The following is a 19,279-nucleotide window of genomic DNA, read 5'->3' on the forward strand; positions in this document are numbered from 1 at the left end:
TCCTCGACTCATCTTTGTCCCGTGGACGATGATCTTGACGACTTTATGGCACACACCTCGCCACCCAGTACACCAACACTACATCCCCGACAGACAGGTTGGTTGGGAATACAAGTTTCGCCAACAGACAGTAGGACGGGAAAGACTATTGCCAACCGACAATGTCTGATGGGGAAAGTCCAGACGGGAAAACCTTTTCCCGACCGACTGGTTGACGGCTATGGAGCATCTTTCCCGACCAACAGCCTGTTGGGCCTGCCATGGGCCTTTCCCGATCAACAGTCTGTTGGGCCAACCATGGGCCCTTCCCGACCGACTAATCAATGGACAGGTATTCTTTCCCGACCAACATTTTGTTGGGCCTGGCGTTAGCCTTTGCCAACTAACTGTTAGACGAAGTTTGTTTTGCCAACCAACAATCAAACAGGGTTTTTCTTTGCCGACCAACAATTCATCAACATTTTGTTCATCCAGCTACAACTTTAATTAACATATGGTACTGATTGTCACATACATATAGTTCATGTGTTCTAAGTATAATCACCAAGACACCATACATCAGGCTCACATCAGGTGCAACAAACATTTTTTTATTCCATTAACTATTTGTAACATACATACACTTCAGTCTGTTCTAAACATAACCACCATGACACCATGCACCAGGTTCACAGAAGGTAAAACATATGGGACATCAATTGTACAAAATGAAATCTAAAACATCTGGTTGACATAGATCGTTGGCTTCATGGTTCCGTGTGAGTGCAGTCCTTTTGTTTGCTTCCTACAAAAGTTAAACAATTCTCCATTATAATACAGTATTAGAAACTAGAATACACTAGAAAAATTCCAACATAGAGGATCATCACATTCTTAAAAATATAAACAGTAATAAATACAGAGAATTCCATAGCCATGTGTTAACACTAACATTGATTCTCGGCTGAGATCACCACAGCCGGCCCACCATCTCCATAAGGAGTTGATAGGTCAACAAAGGCGTTTGTTTCTTCTCACTAAAAATAAGATAAATTACTCTATTGGCATAGGCAAAAAAAAATAAACAGGGTACGCATGATCTTGAGGTAGCAGAAACGTTTGAAGCATCTATTTGTCTTTAAACAATTATGTATTATGTATTATATAAATCACTCATTCTTCTGCATTTGCAGTATTGTCAGCATCTCATTGAGGTCATTTTCACTTTTTGGCATCTGACAACTAATGGGCAATGCTTATCTAGCTATTTAATTTGACTTTCAAGGACTACATTTGTGCAGACTTATTATACAAATTCGTAGATCTTACTAAAACAACTTAAGTACTGTCAAGGACCTCGGTGCCCAAGACAGCAGGACCTCGACTACGTAGTTCGTAGTCTCGGTTGATAGGAGTGCTAGGGTTTTTGCCTAACTGCTCAATAGTGCAGGAGATGGGATTAGGAGTAGAGGAAGAGGTAGGAGATAATGATTTATTGCCTGCTATATAAAGGCCTTATGGGCTTCTAACAAACTGGAAATTATGCCTAACAAACTACTCCTGGACTCTAGGAACCAACGTAGGATCAAGACTCCTTGCCCCGATCACGCCTTGCCAGCTGTGGCCGTCGGCTGCTGCTCCTGGGCGCGCGGCCCGCGCCTGTATGCAGCGCCCCACATGACATCTCTCCCCCCCCCCCCTCGACGAGCAGCTCGTCCTCGAGCTGAAAAGCGGGGTAGCGCTCGATGAAACTGTCAAGATCCTCCCATGTTGCAGATGATGCAGCCTCACCCTTCCAGTGGACAAGGAGCTGGCGAACGCCGCGTGCTAGGCGTGAACGAGTCACGCGTTCTAGTTCCGGGACAGCCGCACCGTTGTGGATCGGAGGCAAACCCGGCGGTGCAGTTGGAGGCGTGCCGAAGAACTTCTTGAGGAGGCCCACGTGGAATACGTCATGGAGGCGCGAGCGCGCTGGTAGCTCCAGGCGGTAGGCGACGTCGTTGACGACCTCGGAAATGCGGTATGGCTCGTAGAAGCGTGGCTTGAGCTTGCCCCTGGTTGGCAAGTTGAGAGAAGATGCGGCGCGCTAGCAAAGACGAAGCCACACCCAATCGCCCACTATATGCCTGACGTCGTGATGGCGTTTGTCGTAGTAGGACTTGTAGACCGCATGCGCCTGCTGTAGTTGATAGCGGACATCAGCGAGTAGCTCGTCTCGCTCCGCCATGCTTTTTGCCACGGCCGCCACCCTCGTGTCGCCTGGCTCGTAAGAGCGAATAGTGGGAGGGTCACGGCCATACACGAGCTTGAACGGAGTTTCTTGGGTCGCCGTCTGGTAGGCGGTGTTGTAGATGTACTCGGCCCAGGGAAGCCACCGTAGCCACTGCCGCGGACGATCCCCTGTGAGACAACGCAGGTACATAACAATGATCTTGTTAGCAGCCTCCGTTTGCCCATCCGATTGAGGATGAAACGCCGATGTCATGTGCAGCTTCGTCCCGGTGAGGCGCATGAGCTCCCGCCAAAAAGCCGAGGTGAAGACGGGGTCGCGGTCCGAGACCATGGACTGCGGAACGCCATGGAGGCGCACGAACTCGGCAAAGAACACATGTGCCACCGACTCTGCCGTGTACGGGTGGGCTAACGCCACGAAGTGGCAGTACTTGCTGAAGCGATCCACCAAGGTGAGGATGACGGACTTCCCGCCCACGCGAGGGAGCGCTTCCACGAAGTCGATGCGACGTCAGTCCACACGCCCGTGGGCACTGGCAGCGGCAGCAGCAGACCGGCGGGGTGCAAGTGCTCGGACTTGTACCTCTGGCAAGTACCGCAGGCGCGGATGTACTCTTGCACCGTCTTGCGAAGGTTAGGCGCGTGGAAGTCGCGGCGGAGACGATGCAGGGTGCGCAGGACGCCTTCGTGCCCGTCGTCGTGCACTGCGATGAGGAGCTCCTGGAGTCGTGGGGACAACGGCGGGATGTATAGGCGGCCGTTCAAAGTGACGAGGCCGTCGGAGAGCGACTACGGCTGCTGCCGCGTACCCGCCGTGATATCCTCACGCAGCGCGACGAGCGTCGGGTCGGTTGACGTAGCTTGCCGGAGGCGATCGATGAAGTCGAAGCGAGGACCAGATATCGCCATGACCGACGTCTCCTCCATATCATGGCGGGAAAGGGCGTCCACCATCGTGTTTGTACTACCGTCCTTGTACTCCACGGTGAAGTCGAACCCCAGTAGCTTGCCGACCCAATGGTGTTGCGGAATGGTTGCCAAACACTGGTCAAGGAGGAATTTGAGACTGTAGTGATCAGTTTTTACCACAAATTGGCACCCCCAGAGGTATGGTCTCCAATGACGAATAGCGAGCACCAGGCCGATGAGTTCCCGTTCATATGCTGCCAGAGAACGGTGACGAGGCGCGGCCGGCCGGCTAAAGAAAGCCACCGGGTGCTGGTCCTGAAGAAGGACGGCCCCGAAGCCGTACATAGAGGCGTCACACTCGACGATGAACGGACGTGTGAAGTCCGGCAACGCGAGGACGGGAGCCATGGTGACCGCCGTCTTGAGGGTGGTAAAAGTTGCTGCCGCCTCCGGCGACAAGGAGAAGTCGTCCTTGTGAAGGAGGGTCGTCAGGGGCGCGGCGACCACGCCAAACTCCTTGACAAACTTGCGGTAGTACCGCCTGCACCTTTTCCGGATCCGTGGCCACTCCTGCAATGGAGATGGTGTGACCCAGGTAGGAGATCGACTCGACGGCGAACGCGCATTTGGATCGCTTGACGAAGAGCCGGTGCTGGTGCAGGACGGTGAGGATGGTGCGCACATGTCGGAGATGGTCCGCCCATGTCTCGCTGAAAATGAGGATGTCGTCAAAAAAACGAGAACGGAACGGCGCAGGTACGGCCGCAGCAGATCGTTCATGAGTGCCTGGAACGTCGCCGGCGCGTTGCAGAGGCCGAACGGCATCACCAGGAACTCGTAGAGGCCGTCGTGGGTGCGGAAGGCGGTCTTGGGGATGTCCTCTGCGCGCATCCGCACCTGGTGGTAGCCGCAGCGCAAGTCGAGCTTGGTGAAGAAACGAGCGCGCCGGAGCTCGTCGAGGAGTTCGTCCACCACCGGGATCGGAAACGCATCTTTGACGGTGATGGCGTTCAGGGCGCGATAGTTGATGCAGAAGCGCCAGGACCCGTCGGGCTTGCGGACCAGCAGTATCGGCGAGGAGAATGTGGAACAACTCGCCCGGATGATGCCCTGGGCGAGCATGGCGACGCACTGACGCTCCAGCTCGTCCTTGTGCACGGCCAGGTAGCGATACGGACCGACGGCTACCGGGGCGGAACCGGGCAGCAGGGTGATGCCGTGGTCGCGGCTGCGGGGTGGTGGCATGCCAGAGGGTTCGACAAAGATGCCATCGAACTCGGTGATGATGGCGTCTAGGAAGTCGTGGCCGCTGCATGATTTCAGGGCTGGTCCCGCCGGTCCTGCAATGCCGCGCCAGCACACCCGATGCCCCCCCCACCAGAACGTCATGGAGAGGGCGCGGAAATCCCACGGGACCGGTCCCAGCGTCGCAAGCCACTACGTGCCCAGGACGACGTCGTAGCCCGCGAGCGGCAAGGCGAGGAAATCCCCCGAGAACGCCTCTTGGTCGATGTGGAAGGACACTGCGCGGTATGCGCCCTGGCACGGAACGCGCTCGCCGTTGGCCACCGTTACGCGCATATTCTCGGGGGTGGGGGATGGCAGTGTAGCACGGGCGGCCGCCTCCTCGGTGATGAAGTTGTGGGTGGAGCCGGAGTCGATCAGGGTGAGGAGGGAGACACCCCCCGAGTGTGATATGCATCTGCATGGTCTCGCTCGTGCGCACGCCGGAGATTGCGTGGAGTGAGATCTGAGGGTCGGCCGGCGAGGCATCAGCGGTGGCGGAGGCCGTGTCGTCGTCGTCGTCTGGCGCCAGGTCGAGGAGAAAGATGCGCTGACACACGCGGTTGTGGCCCCTGCAAAACTTCTCATTACAATTGAAGCATAGGCCCAGGCGACGGCATTCCTCCATCTCCGCCTATGACAGGCGTTTGATTTGGCGCCCTTCCGGCAGACTGGGGCCATGCTGGGGTGCGGCTGGTGGTGCCGGTGCGGGGGGCGCAAGGCGTGGTACGGGCGCTGGTAGGATGCCCTTCTGCTGAAAACGAACCGGTGGCGCGGAGGCGAGCGCGCATTGGTCGTGCAGCTCCAACTTGCGGGCGAGACTCATGGCGACGGCGAGGGACTGCGGGTTGTGAATCTCCACATCGAGGCTGAGGGGTGGCTGGAGTCCCGCGGTGAAGATCTGAACCTTCTGTGTCTCCGATAAGGAGCCTGCCCGGGGAAGGAGCGCCTCAAACCGCTCCTGGAAGTCGACGATGGACGTCGTGCGCTTGCACGCCATCAGTTCGCCCAACGGGTTAGCGCGCAGAGGTGGCCCGAAGCGGAGATTGAGCAGCTCGGTGAAGCGGCGCCACGGAGGTGTGCCCTTGTCGCGCTGGACCTGCATATACCACAATTGGGCAGTACCCTCAAGATTGTATGACGCCATCCACACTTTCTCCTCCTCGGCGATCCGTTGTTGATGGAAGGACTCGCATCTGTTGATGAATGCGAGAGGACCGGACTTGCCGTCGAACTTGGGGAAGTCCATCTTCTGAAACCGGGGTGGTCGATCATTGTGGTGCTGCCCGTCGTGGCCCCCGTCAGCGCCCGACGAGGAGGCGGACTTGTCCTTCTGCAGTGCGGCGACGAACATCTGCAGGGACGCCACCGTTGCAGTCAAGGCCTTGATCATCTTGGCCAGATAAGCGGTGGTTGGTTCTGCCATGGCGGAAGTAACCTAGGTGGAGGCGGATGGTGGCGATGGAGGTGGGCTTGTCGCGGACGCAGGGTCGGAGGCGGGCTGCGGAGGTAGCGTGGACGAGGAAGAGGATCACCTGGAACCCGATACCAAGTTGTCAAGGACCTCGGTGTCCAAGACAGCAGGACCTCGACTACGTAGTTCGTAGTCTCGGTTGATAGGAGCGTTAGGGTTTTTGCCTAACTGCTCAATGGTGCAGGAGATGAGATTAGGAGTAGAGGAAGAGGTAGGAGATAATGATTTATTGCCTGCGTCAAAGGGTGCAGATTACATGATATAAAGGCCTTATGGGCTTCTAACAAACTGGAAATTATGCCTAACAAACTACTCCTGGACTCTAGGAACCAACGTAGGATCAGGACTCCTTGCCCCGATCACGCCTCGCCAGATGTGGCCGTCGGCTGCTGCTCCTGGGCGCGCGGCCCGCGCCTGTATGCAGCGCCCCACATGACAAGTACCTAGGCTTAACGATTATGTACTTTCCATAGCAGGTGTGTGCTAAGCATAGAGTTTTTTGTACTATTCTTCCTGGAAGGAGATTGACTAGCTGGTGAATACATCCCTTATTTTGACTTTAAATTTCACAAAATAAACAAGATGGGTCAAGTTACCTAAACATGCCAGCTCAGGAAATATGTTTTTTCGTCTAGCTATGCTCAAGATAAACGCACCTGGTCCAATGTGGTAGCTATATATTGTTGCAGTGATGAGATTCCTTGTCCCAACATTGATTGGTGCCCTCACCCAGATATAAGAAATCTTGCTCCAGTACCTGCAACAGAAAGAAGGGGTTTCTTCAGATCCTCACAAACCGAGGTATACATTCATCAAGATCGGGAATTCTTCCAGTTTCTCCTCGAGATAAATTATTTTAATATTCACTTCACCAATAGAACAATACTATAGGAAAAGATTTTCTTTTGTATAAAGCCAATATGAATTCCAACATCTGCTAATAGTATATGTTGTTGGAAATAAAGATGGTCACACTACATTAATAACACAAGTCCAGGAAATGTTCCAAATTCTGGCAGAAACTCCTTTGTTTCTTAAGGAAATCAACAACAAACATAACAAAATATCATTTCTGGCTGTGATAATCATAAATAAGCGTCCAGTCAGGTCGAATAACAGATATAGTATCCAAGATAAAAGATGTGAACACTAGAGCGATTGAAGGCTCACAAAACAGTGAAAGCGACACAAACAAGTTTGAATATTGATATACTCAGCCAAATACAGTTTAGTGCTGAAACATTCACAAGTAATTGCTGAAGAACTCAAAATAAAATATGAATGTTACATGCAAAGCTTTGCACTGTTAAGGTCATGACACCAGCCCACTTACAAGCATGGCATCAACTATTACTTCACAAGGCAACTGAATTGCTGCACATACAGGAACTATTACTCTACAGGAAACTATATCCCAATTTCTTGCTCTTTAGTTTGAGAGTAATTTGGTTTAGTTCATCTTTACAACAGCTCTATGTTTTTAGAAAACAAAAAATGTTCATGATTTTCAAAACTATGCGAGTTTCAAACAAAAAATTGAGAAATCATAAACTGGTTGTGAATTCGAAAAACATTCGGAAAATCATAAAATGAAAATGATTTCAAAAAATTGTTCGCTTATTATAAACAAAATGTGCGATTTTCAAATAAATGTTCATAAAACAAGAAATGTTCATGATTTTTGAAAAAGATGCAGTATTCAAAACATATTCAGGAATTTAAACAATGTTCATGAAATTTTAGAATATGTTCAAAAAAATTAAATAGATCTGTAAATAATGAAAAAAATGAACCGTCGCTTACATATATATTCGGGAATTTTAGAAAAATGTCCATGAAATTTAAAAATATGTTCACAAAAATTAAAACAGATCCGTAAATAATTAACAAAATGAACCGTCGCTCACGTAGAGGTTTTATTAAGGGGCCTGTAAAGGTCGTTTTATGATTTCATTTAGTCCCTCACATAGAGTAAAAAAGGCCTTTGTGTCTTGTACAACGCCAAGCCACCAAAAATTGGCTCAGCTTCCTATGTGTCAATATAAGCTGCATAAAAATGACTAAATTTCTATTTTGCCTCCATACAGTGACGATGTACAATAGAGCCTGCGCGCCATGGCAGGCCAGTCGCAGCAAAGAGTTGTCAAAAAGATGTGGATGAAGCCGTATAAGCTCACGTTCGCGTTCAAGGCAAGTGAGTCACGTCAAAGGGTCGCCAAGCAGATGTGTTTGACGATTTCATGTTGGCTGACAGATGTGTTTGACATTTTGACGTTCACGTGTAAGAAGAAAACAGTCTAATATAAAGTACAGTACGTACTACCCAGCTTACGACGCCCAGACCGAAAAAAGTAAACAAACTTAGAACAAATCTCAAAGCATACTCAGGGCCTCTTTGATTCAAAGGATTTTCATAGGATTTTTTAAGGATTAGAACCCATAGGAATTTTTTCCACGTTGATCGTTTGATTCACAGGATTGAATCCCATAGAATTTTTTTCCAATAGATTCATTTGTACTATATTTCATAGGAATTCTAGCATCCACTCCAACCTCTTGAAAGAAATCCTTTGTTTTTCATGTGATACAATCAAACAAAATCAAATCCTATAGGATCCAATGGGCATTTCATTTCAATCCTACATTTTTCTTATTCCTGTGTATTTGCAATCCTGCGAATCAAAGAGGCCCTCAGTTTGGACGCCCAGACAAAAAAAAGTAAATTTAGAACAAATCTCAAAACATACTCCAACCTACTGGATTGGACGTGGACGAGAAAAATACAATCAGAAGCACACACCAACTTGGACTCGGACATGGAAAACATACACCAACTTGGACTCGGTCGTGGAAGAAGAAAACTAATCGGGAAGCATACACGAACTCGGACTGCCATAGGTTCTATACTAATATAAATTACCCAGCTCTCAGAGATTGAACGCCCAGAGAAAAAAGTGCCACCAGCTTAGTACACGCCAAGCAATCTCCAAGCTACAGCGCCAACCAAAACAAAGGAGCCGTCAAGTATGTTCCTTTGATGTAGATGATGCCCGTGCCCCTGCATATTGTTCATAAAATGATAAAACAGGTGGTTTCTATCATCTAGATTTCTAATGAACTACCCTATACAAACTTTGATGCAGGGAAGCCATGGATGTGCAGGAGAAAAGAAGAAAAAGAGATAGAGAGCGATATGAACGGATGACCAATGAAGAAAGGCAGGAGAAACTGAAAAATGCTAAGGAACAAAAAAGAAAGAGAGATCAAGAGCGGTATAAAGAGTGGAAATGAACGCATGACCGATGAAGAAAGGCAGGACAAACTCAAAAAACGCCGTGAGGCCTATCATCAAAAGAAAGATTCAGGGAAAACAGCAGAACAGAAGGCAGCACAATGCGCACAAGAAAAACAAAAATATGCAAGCATGCAGCCAGAACAAAAGAAAGCAAAAGTAGAACAAAATAAAGCTCGCCGTCAAATGGAGCGCAACACACCGTCCAAAGATTCACTTGCAATGGAGAACCCTGAATATGTCGCAACCGAACAAGAGGTTAGTACATTTGCTGTAAAACACAGGGATAATGTGCCAGCAGGAAAAAGGCAAACATTGCTACACCATCGTAACGAACAATTCATGAGAAGACAGAGGCAAACTGTTTCCGTATCATCAAAACAAGATGCATCCATGACGAAAAACACCGACGAAAACAAAGAACCTCTGGAGCAACCACAAGTCATGACTTACGGTAATAAATCACAATTTTATATAATACTCGCACTCCAAGTAAATATAATCTGTCTGTACAACTAACCATCTTTTCTGGACAGAAATCCTCTCCTCAATGTTTCCAAGCATCAGAGAAACAAATGAACCAACACAACCATTATACAATGATGATCACGACAACCACCTCGTCAGCTGCCGCGGGAGCAGAGCACATCGGCAGACCAAGATGACGATAGCCCATACCGCACCCAAGGTAATACTTTCAGTCACAAACAAGTTCTTTTCTATGAAAACAAAACTTCCGTTTCTTGGCAACATGTTCCTCCCAGGCATCAACATTGTGCAACAGTTGCACCAAAGGGTGAGGTAGCCCTTGCTGTTGTTTCATTTGATTTTCCCGAGGCATTACATACATAATTGTAGCCCGGCCTAAGCTTCCTAGAAATACATACGTCTCTCTAGGAGTTTGAATATGTTTTATCTCTTCTCAGTTTGGATATGCTCTAACTCTTCACAACGAGGAGTATATATTGATCTTAGAAATTTGTCAGTGATGTAATGTTTTGTGTACAAGCTGATCCGTGTTTTTGGTGACATCAGGTTTTTAGTAGATGAAGGACAAAAGTCTGCGCACAGAAGACCATTCTTGATGGATTCAAGAGAATCAAGAGTGAAGCATCAAGATACGATAAATATGTTGATTACAAATATGCCTACCGAGACACGGGTTGTTTCATATATCATTGGTTGATTTGGATCTGCTCACAGAGAAAAAAGATGACCATATATATATGGTAGTTACTTCCATGTCACAAAGGTGCTCTTCAGTAGGTACTGCATAATCATGTTAAAGTTTCACAACATTCACATTCTCAGTGCTGTTCTCATATCCTGTATCTCCAGTGTTTGATCATAATTTAGATAATTGATTTGATGTTGCTCATCTTTCAGTATCATGTCTTCTTTTTCGAGATTTACATATCCCATTCTGCAGGATGTGCTATGATTTAGCAATTAGCATGTTGATCTCTTTTTAATTTTCATGTAGCTATATACTTTTGTCCTAGCTTAAGGACCTTGGCGATTCAAAAGTTGTAGGACATGATACATATTGTCAGCGTTAGTAGCGAACTGTGAGGGTTAGCCCCCTGCCGAGTATTGCATATTTAGTAGTACGTACAAGTCTGCTAGGGGCCTCGAGTTATGCTTTTCTGTGAGGATTAGCCCCCTGCTGAGTATTCCATATTATGAGGGAAAGACTAGCAAAAAGGCCAAAATGTCTATTTTTCTCCCGTTGCAACCAAATTCAAGTATGAAAATAAAGGATTATGCTGTAAAAAAGGACAGATAAGACTAGCTAATCCAAATACACCACCGGAACTTATGAGGCTTTGGACAAGCAACGACTCTGATGCAAGACATTTTCGGCAAAATATAAGATTTTTCAATGGGCACTTCTCGTCTACTACACTATATTGCCAGCTCGACAGAGATACAAAAGACATGCGAACGGCCGGTATTTACACCTTTCGAGCACATGGTCAAATATATCACAACATACACTCAATTGGTAATAGTCACTCAGATCCAAAGCATCTAGAACTATACTTCTAAGACGATGATCCAAGCTTAGAGCATCGATACCGCCGTTGCCGTGAGGAAATGTACAAGCAAGACAAGCATGTGATGGCAATAATAACAGACATACTACGCGGTAACCCGTACTCTCAGCAGTTTAGGAGTTTGGGACAAGCCCAAAACCTTGAGGACTACAGACTGATCTTGAACCTTAACCAGAGATTGGACCAAAGAACATACAACGAGCCAATCAATTCAGAGGTAGCTGCAGTGTGGATTGAAGGAAATGAAAGAAGAGATACTTATGACAGAAATGTAATATTACATGGAAACAACAACGAAAAAGAGCACATTCGATCATATTACGGGTGCTATGATCCGTTATCATATCCTCTATTCTATCCAAGAGCTGAATTGGGTTGGCATAGGAAAATCCCGAAGAGGGAAACACGATAGGAAGATATTCGTGCTGAAAATATCAGTAATGATGATGACCCAGGTAAAAAAATTCAAATACTATTACATTCAAATTCAATTTTCATATACTACCACCTATGCAACTAGCTTTTTATGTTGCAATATTTGCACAGATTCGGTCAGTGGCCTATGGGTAACAATGAAAGAATACTACTGCTATAAATTCCATACACGACCAGGCATATTCAACCCAATTTTGCATGGTGGACGGCTGGACGCCTATTCCAGCAGTTTGCTGTAGATACATACATCAAGATTGAAAGCTCCAGACTGGATTACATCGGGCACAATCAAAAGAAAATAAGGGCTGACCTATACCAAGGCCTTCTAGACAGCATTCAAGTTGGAGAACAAAATGGAGATGCGGTCCGAAAACGGAGAGTACTTGCCTCGTCATTTATTGGAGGGCCACGAGATAGACTTCGTCGGTATCTCGACGCTATGGCTTTAGTTAGAAAATATGGAAAGCCAGACGTATTCCTAACAATGACCTGCAACCCCAACTGGGAGGAGATCACACGTGAACTAGAGACTGGACAAACACCACAAGATCGCCCAGACATTGTCGTTCGTGTTTTTAGGGCGAAGCTACAAGAAATGAAGCAACAACTATTCAAGAAGGGCATTCTTGGAAAGGTTCAGGCATATACATATGTCGTAGAGTTCCAAAAGAGGGGATTACCCCATGCTCACTTTTTGCTCATCATGACTGGAAGATACAAGTACACATGTCCAGAGCAGTATGACAGAATCATCTCCGCCGAGCTCCCTAACAAGCACAAGTACCCAGAACTATACAAAATGGTAATCAAACATATGATGCATGGTCCTTGCGGTGCATTGAACAAATTGTGTCCATGCACAAAGAATCGTCCGTCATGCAAGAATAATTATCCAAGGCCATTTAACGAAACTACGATTCAAGGCAAGGACTCCTACCCAATATATAGGAGACGCGACGACGGCCGGACTGAAATGGTCCGAAATTGCATATTAGATAACAGGTGGGTGGTTCCTTACAATCCCTATCTGTTAAGGATGTTCAAGTGCCACATAAATGTTGAGGTATGCTCAAGCATTAAAGCCGTTAAGTACCTCTTCAAGTACATCTACAAGGGCCACAACCGAGCATCCGTATCTGTAACTGACAAAGTAGAGGAAGTCGAAATCGACGAGATTAAGCAGTACAGAGACGCCCGGTGGGTGACACCTCCTGAAGCACTGTGGAGAATATATGGCTTCGAACTAAGCAAAATGCACCCACCAGTCTTGCAACTGCAGCTGCATCTCCCAAATATGCACATGGTTTCATATCATGCCATGGAGAAAATACAGAATGTTATCGACCGTGAAGGCACGGAAAGATCAATGTTGACTGCGTACTTTGAAGCAAACAGCTCACATGAGAAAGCACGAGGCATACTATACAGAGATTTTCCGGAACATTATCAGTCAGGGGAAGTTTTGGCGACCGAGGAAGCGAGCCGCTGTGTTCCAGGTTGGCAGGATCATCGCAGCACACCCGGCCGAAGGAGAACGATACTATCTTCGGGTCCTCCTAAACCACGTGACAGGCGCCACCAGCTACGAAGACCTACGAACAGTCGATGGACAAGTAATGCCAACCTTTTGTGAAGCTGCAGAAAAAAGAGGGCTCATTGAGGCAGATAGCACATTGGACGACTGCATGACAGAAGCGGAGTTGTTTAGAATGCCATCATCGCTGCGAAGGCTATTTGCGACAATCTTGGTTTTTTGCGAAACCAGCGACGTACGTAGCCTCTGGAACAAGCACCTTGAGGCAATGTCAGAGGACTACAGCAAAAATTGCAAATGCAAGCACACAGTCAAACAGATGGTTCTGAAAAATATCAAAGACATGTTGCACTCGATGGGAAAAGACATAGAATCGTTTCCTCTTCCAAAGATCGACGAACAGCATGAGATGACAGACGACATACCGAGGGAGATCATCGAGGAGACCTCCATCGAGGTGGAACACGAGGACGCATCTTTGCATAAGAACCTAAACAAGGAGCAGAAGGAGGCCTACGATGAAATCCTAGCAACAATTGACCGCCAAAGAGGAGGTATATTCTTTGTCAATGGACCTGGAGGCACGGGAAAAACTTTTCTTTATAGGGCGCTCTTGGCCACAAGACGCGGACAAGGCAAGATTGCTGTGGCGACAGCCACTTCCGGTGTTGCTGCTTCCATAATGCCCGGAGGGAGGACCGCACACTCAAGGTTCAAGATTCCACTAAAAGTAGACGACGGGGCTATTTGTGGATTCACCAAACAGAGTGGGACAGCCAAGCTACTCAAAGCAGCATCACTGGTAATCTAGGATGAAGCATCCATGACCAAGAGGCAGACAGTGGAGGCGCTAGACAAAAGCATGCGGGACATAATGGACAGACCAGAACTTCCATTCAGTGGAAAAGCAATAGTATTTGGAGGCGATTTTAGGCAAGTGCTACCTGTTGTTCGAAAGGGAACAAGAGCTCAGATAGTAGATGCATCACTACGCAGGTCCGAGCTCTGGAGTTCAATGCGTCAACTGAAGCTCGTGCGCAACATGAGGGCTCAAAACGACAACTGGTTCGCGGAATACCTCCTACGCATTGGAAACGGAACAGAGGAGACAAATGAAGATGGTGAAATACTACTACCAACAAGTATACGTGTGGCAAATAAGACGGATGACAATGGCCTGGATATGCTCATCGACAATGTCTACCAAATGGACAATGCTTCCCTAAAAGATCCAAAGTACATCACGTCAAGAGCAATTCTATCAACAAGGAACGACTCCGTAGACATAATCAACCTAAAAATGATTGATCGCATCCAGGGGGAGGAGATGGTGTATCACAGCTTTGATTCGGTAGAAGACGACCCACATAACTACTATCCACCAGAATTCCTAAACACTCTCACCCCAAATGGACTGCCTCCACATATGTTGAAGCTCAAAATTAATTGCCCAATCATACTACTCAGGAACATCGACCCTGCTAATGGACTATGCAACGGCACGAGGTTGGTCGTACGCGGATTTCAAAAAAATATAATTGACCAGAGATTGTGGTGAGACAACACTCTGGAATGCGAGTTTTCCTGCCCAGGATACCATTATGCCCCTCTGACGATGACATGTTTCCGTTCAGTTTCAAGAGGAAACAATTTCCAATCAAACTCAGTTTTGCTATGACAATTAACAAATCACAAGGCCAGACAATACCGAATGTCGGCATCTACAGGCCTTAACCCGTTTTCTCACATGGTCAACTATATGTCGCACTATCTAGAGCAACCGCGACATCAAATATAAAGGTATTAACAGGTACACATGATGAGAGCAAGCAGAAGAAGAAAAAGAACAACATAAACGACACATACACAAAGGGAGAGAAGAAAAAGGAAAAGGAAAGGACCAGCACAAGCGGGACATATGCGAAAAATATTGTCTACAAGGAAGTCCTAACCAAATAGGTAATACAACCTTTCAATTTCTTCTTCAAAATTCAACTACTACTTGAAAGGATCATCGTTTAAAAAAACTAAAGTTTTTATATTTCAAATTGCATTGCTTACTTTTTAACCTTAAACATATTACTTGGATTCTACAGAAACATTGCAGCCAAGTGACAAATTCGCAGTTAGAATTCAGTACTTCATCATCTTCAAGGAGGCAAGACTCATTTGTTTGTTCAATTTTTGTTCTATTTAGTGGATTCAGAAAGATGAAACCAGTATGGTGGCATCTACCAAAGAACCGTGGCATGTCTTTTTCATGGAAGTGGTGTGTGACCATGAATGCAGCAATGAGGATTGCTATGTTCATTCTTTTGTTGTAGCAGACTACTCACATGATAATCATATGTATATTACTTTAACCTTACAAAGTAACCAGAAAAGATAATGGTGCTGTTCTAATACCTGGAATGTTGCTACTGTCACAGTATCAAGCAAAGCATTGGAGGTATAGTTGTTCGACTTCAGCCTTGTTAGCTTTGCTTCAATGTATACCAAAGTTTTCGCGCAAATCACAATTACAGTTGAATCCAAAACCTAAATAAGCAAAGTGTCAACAATTAGAGTACCATAACTACTAAGTACCATAACAATAATGAGAAAATATGACAAAAAATTCTGAAAAGATCCTGATGAACAAACCTCCCATTTCGTCAGTGTATCGAGGGGATAAATCCTTAGGGTCCTGTTTGTACTGGCCTACTGGGATCAACCATAGGGATTCCATCCAGACCAATCTGCGGTATGAAAAGATAAATTATCAAATTGGTATAGAAAACACTTGCTCTTTACATTCTAGAAACCACTAATTTTACATCCACAAACAATTAATCCTCGACATTTTGAAACCAACGCCGGAATTGAGACTAAACAATCGATAACATAATTGACTAAAGGAAACAACATCGTTTTGCAGAGCTGGCATTCTCTGATGGAATAAACTAATGCGCCGGAGAAAATCACAACCCGAACAAGATTAAACTAGCTAGGCGTGCGTGTAGTTGCAGATTGGCCTTCTGAATTTGACTTGTGTAGCTCCAGATCAATCTTAAAAATGGAGAATGATAGTACATTATTAATTTGCACAGAGAGTGGCTCTAAGTTGCTGTGAACGGAAATTTCAGAAAGAAACAAGCTGTTAATAAACAATCAAAGGCCAAAAGTCCTCACTCACCTCAGTTTCAGTCAGACCTGAAAACCACCGGGTGGGTGTGGCACCAAAGCACATAAGCTCCTTAACCGGACGCGAGGCTTCCTCGCGGTGTCACGGTGGCTAGAGAAATGGCTCGGCCAGCCACCCAAGAAACGCCCCCGAAAACTCCAAAGCCGCCGCCGGCGCGAACAGGAAGGACCCCCGGAGACGGGGGAGACGCGGCGGTCGGCTTCGGCGGCGGCGGGCGGTGCCTGAAGGGTGCGGAGCACGCGGAGGGCTGAGGCGGCCACGCGGACGCGGTGGAAAACGCGGGCGGCGGAAGGGGAGCACGGGGCCGTGTGCGGCGGCTGCGGCGGGGACGAGGAGGGCGCGGCCGGGTCAGAGCGGAGGAGGCCCTGGAGAGCCTTGAGGGAAGAAGAGTTGAATGAGAGGCGCGGCGAGGCGGCGGTGAGCGCCGTGGAGGAGCAGGTTGAGGCGGAGGAGGAGCGCGTCTTCACATAGGGCAGAGGAGACGGATGGAGTGGCCGGGGATGGGGGGTCTTACGGAATGGACAGCGTGGGCTTTTTCTTTTAGAGCAAACGACTCTGAGGTCTGAGCTAGCTGCTACCAAAAATAACACAAACGCTCTCAAGACCATAGTTTCAAAAATAAAAAATCAATGGACCAAACACAAAAGTAGTGCTAAATAAATAAGACATGCAATATAATGTTCCAAAGAAATCTTTCACCATAAAAAATTCAATTCTAAAAAATATTCTCGAAAATCTAAAAAACATACTCAAAGAAATAAAATATCGTGTTTTACTGAAAAAAAAAAGTTGATACTTTTTAATAGGATGAAATGAAAATTAGGAGCTCAATAGGTCATCACAAACATTGTTAGGATAAGTCCAAATTACAGTCCAAAAAGAAATACTCGGTGTAACCTTATTTCTAATGTTTAAACAATTGGATTACAAAAGTATAAAAATTACCAAACAGAAATGCCAACAAAATTACACATATAAAGATAATTTAAAAATATTTCAACAAATATGTTCATGCTTTTTTTAAAAACACTTAAAAAGCACCCAAAAAAGCACTACTAACTACAAAAAAATTCAAAATGTAAAATAAAAATAATTAATTTACATAAAAATATTTCATAGAGAAATGTGCCGATTTACATAATTTTTTATACTACTCTTCAAAAGGTTTTACATTTTTAATGAAAATATTAAGTTTTAATAAAAACAAGGAAATTTTCACATTCAAAATTTATTTAAATTAAATATTAGATATATAAAGTGGCAAAAAAGTACCCATGAAGCAAGTCCTGTCACATTTATCACCCGTGCCCAGTGCAACGGGCATTTGTACTAGTCAGCCGTAATTTAAGGTAGTAGTTATGGCAATAAATCATAATTATCCATACTAAATAGCCGGACGCTCCTTTTACCAGGCCTCATCGTATGCTGGAGACTAACTCAATCCTACGGCATTTGACTGGTCTGATAGTTGCAAAGCGTCAGTAGCCTGATGCCTAGTGACGCCCCATAGAAGAATTCATCTGGTCTTTTAAAGTTGCAACCAAGTACTACTTCTGGGAACTAAATAGAACATAATGTTACAGTGATATTTTCACAAGGAAACAGTTACGAAGTGCTACATGCATACCGTTTGTACCAAAGAATTACTCCCTCCGTCCCATAATATAAGAACATTTTTCAAGCTTTGTTAGTTTGGAAAATGTTCTTATATTATGGGACGGAGGGAGTAATAGAAAACTGGAGATGTGTTTACAGGACAAGCACATAGTCCTATATGCCAATCAGAAGTAAACAGTGAGGGCATCCAACATTTGCTTGCTATCACTGATACATACTTACTGATGTTCTTGAGAGAGTAAAGAATAGTAGCATCAAGTCGATGTGATGCATGCATATGACTATGGACATCTTCCGGTGGCCTTTTTGCCCAAACTTACTAAAGATTCATTTCCCCTGCAAAAATTAATATTCAAATTCAATCTGCTAACAACCCTAGAATCCAAACAATAATAGTGATAGAATATTAGGGTTTGAACTTTACAACTTCAAGGACTTCTGCTTCCATGAACCAAAGCAGCACAATATTTTTTACAGAGATTAAACTATAACCAAGTAAAAAAAATGGTCAAACGGTGGGAGTTGCAATCTGAACACACAGAGAGAGAGAGAACTTATGATGTTGTTTCTGCCATGGATAGCTATCTCCTGTTCTCCTGAATTGGGGAGAGATGGGGGCACCCACGACCAAGCTCCTAAGGCCAACTCCAGCTCACGACCCCAAACGAACGTCCGTTTTAACCTGCTTTCGTCTGTTTGGGGCTGTTGCCGTGTTGGTGCGTCCAACGCGCGGCCGCATCCCATGTCATGTCCGGGGTGGAGGTGATATAAAAAAATTGCAAAAACTCAAAGAAATGCCGAAAAAATACAAATAAACGCAAACATAATTAAACAGTCTTCACGGCCCTACCATAGTTCTTAACATAAACATAATTAACATAAAGAAAAAAACAAAAGTGTCGCCCACGCGATGCTGATGTGTCTGCCGGTGCCGTGCTTGTCGTCGTCTCCTCACGTGTAGTCGTTGTCATCCTCGTCGCCAGTGAGGTCGATGTAGCGCGGCGGCGTCCAGTGGTGGGCCGGTCCCTGGAAGGTAGGAGGCTCCTGCACCACCTCACCCGTGGCAACGTCTCGCGCTCCGGTGACTGCGGCAGCGTGGGGCGCCAGTTCACGGCCCCCACGGCGTCGGCCATGTCCGTGGCCGTGCACGACCAGCTTCACCGCCGCCTCACACTGCTGGAATTTTCACACACGCCGGGTGTAATGCTCTTCGCTGAGTACTAAAACACGGACACTCGGCAAAGCAAGCTTTGCCGAGTGTCACTCTTGGCAAACCCACCTT

General features: G+C 46.2%; 1 long non-coding RNA gene across 2 annotated transcripts; it reads right to left on the reverse strand.

The window, feature by feature from the left end:
* Positions 1 to 569: 569 nt before the first annotated feature.
* Positions 570 to 16,871, reverse strand: LOC123145690 (uncharacterized). 2 transcript variants are annotated; one of them, XR_006472371.1, is made up of 5 exons: positions 16,372 to 16,871; positions 15,840 to 15,934; positions 15,603 to 15,734; positions 6,535 to 6,635; positions 570 to 784 (listed from the first exon to the last, which is right to left on the reverse strand). It is a non-coding gene; the product is annotated as an uncharacterized lncRNA (long non-coding RNA). The 2 variants fall into 2 exon arrangements; XR_006472372.1 differs by lacking the exons at positions 570 to 784; positions 6,535 to 6,635 and adding an exon at positions 8,810 to 8,936.
* Between the last annotated feature and the right edge of the window lie 2,408 nt (positions 16,872 to 19,279).

The sequence above is a fragment of the Triticum aestivum genome, chromosome 1B (assembly GCF_018294505.1).
Source record: "Triticum aestivum cultivar Chinese Spring chromosome 1B, IWGSC CS RefSeq v2.1, whole genome shotgun sequence".
NCBI lineage: Eukaryota > Viridiplantae > Streptophyta > Magnoliopsida > Poales > Poaceae > Triticum > Triticum aestivum.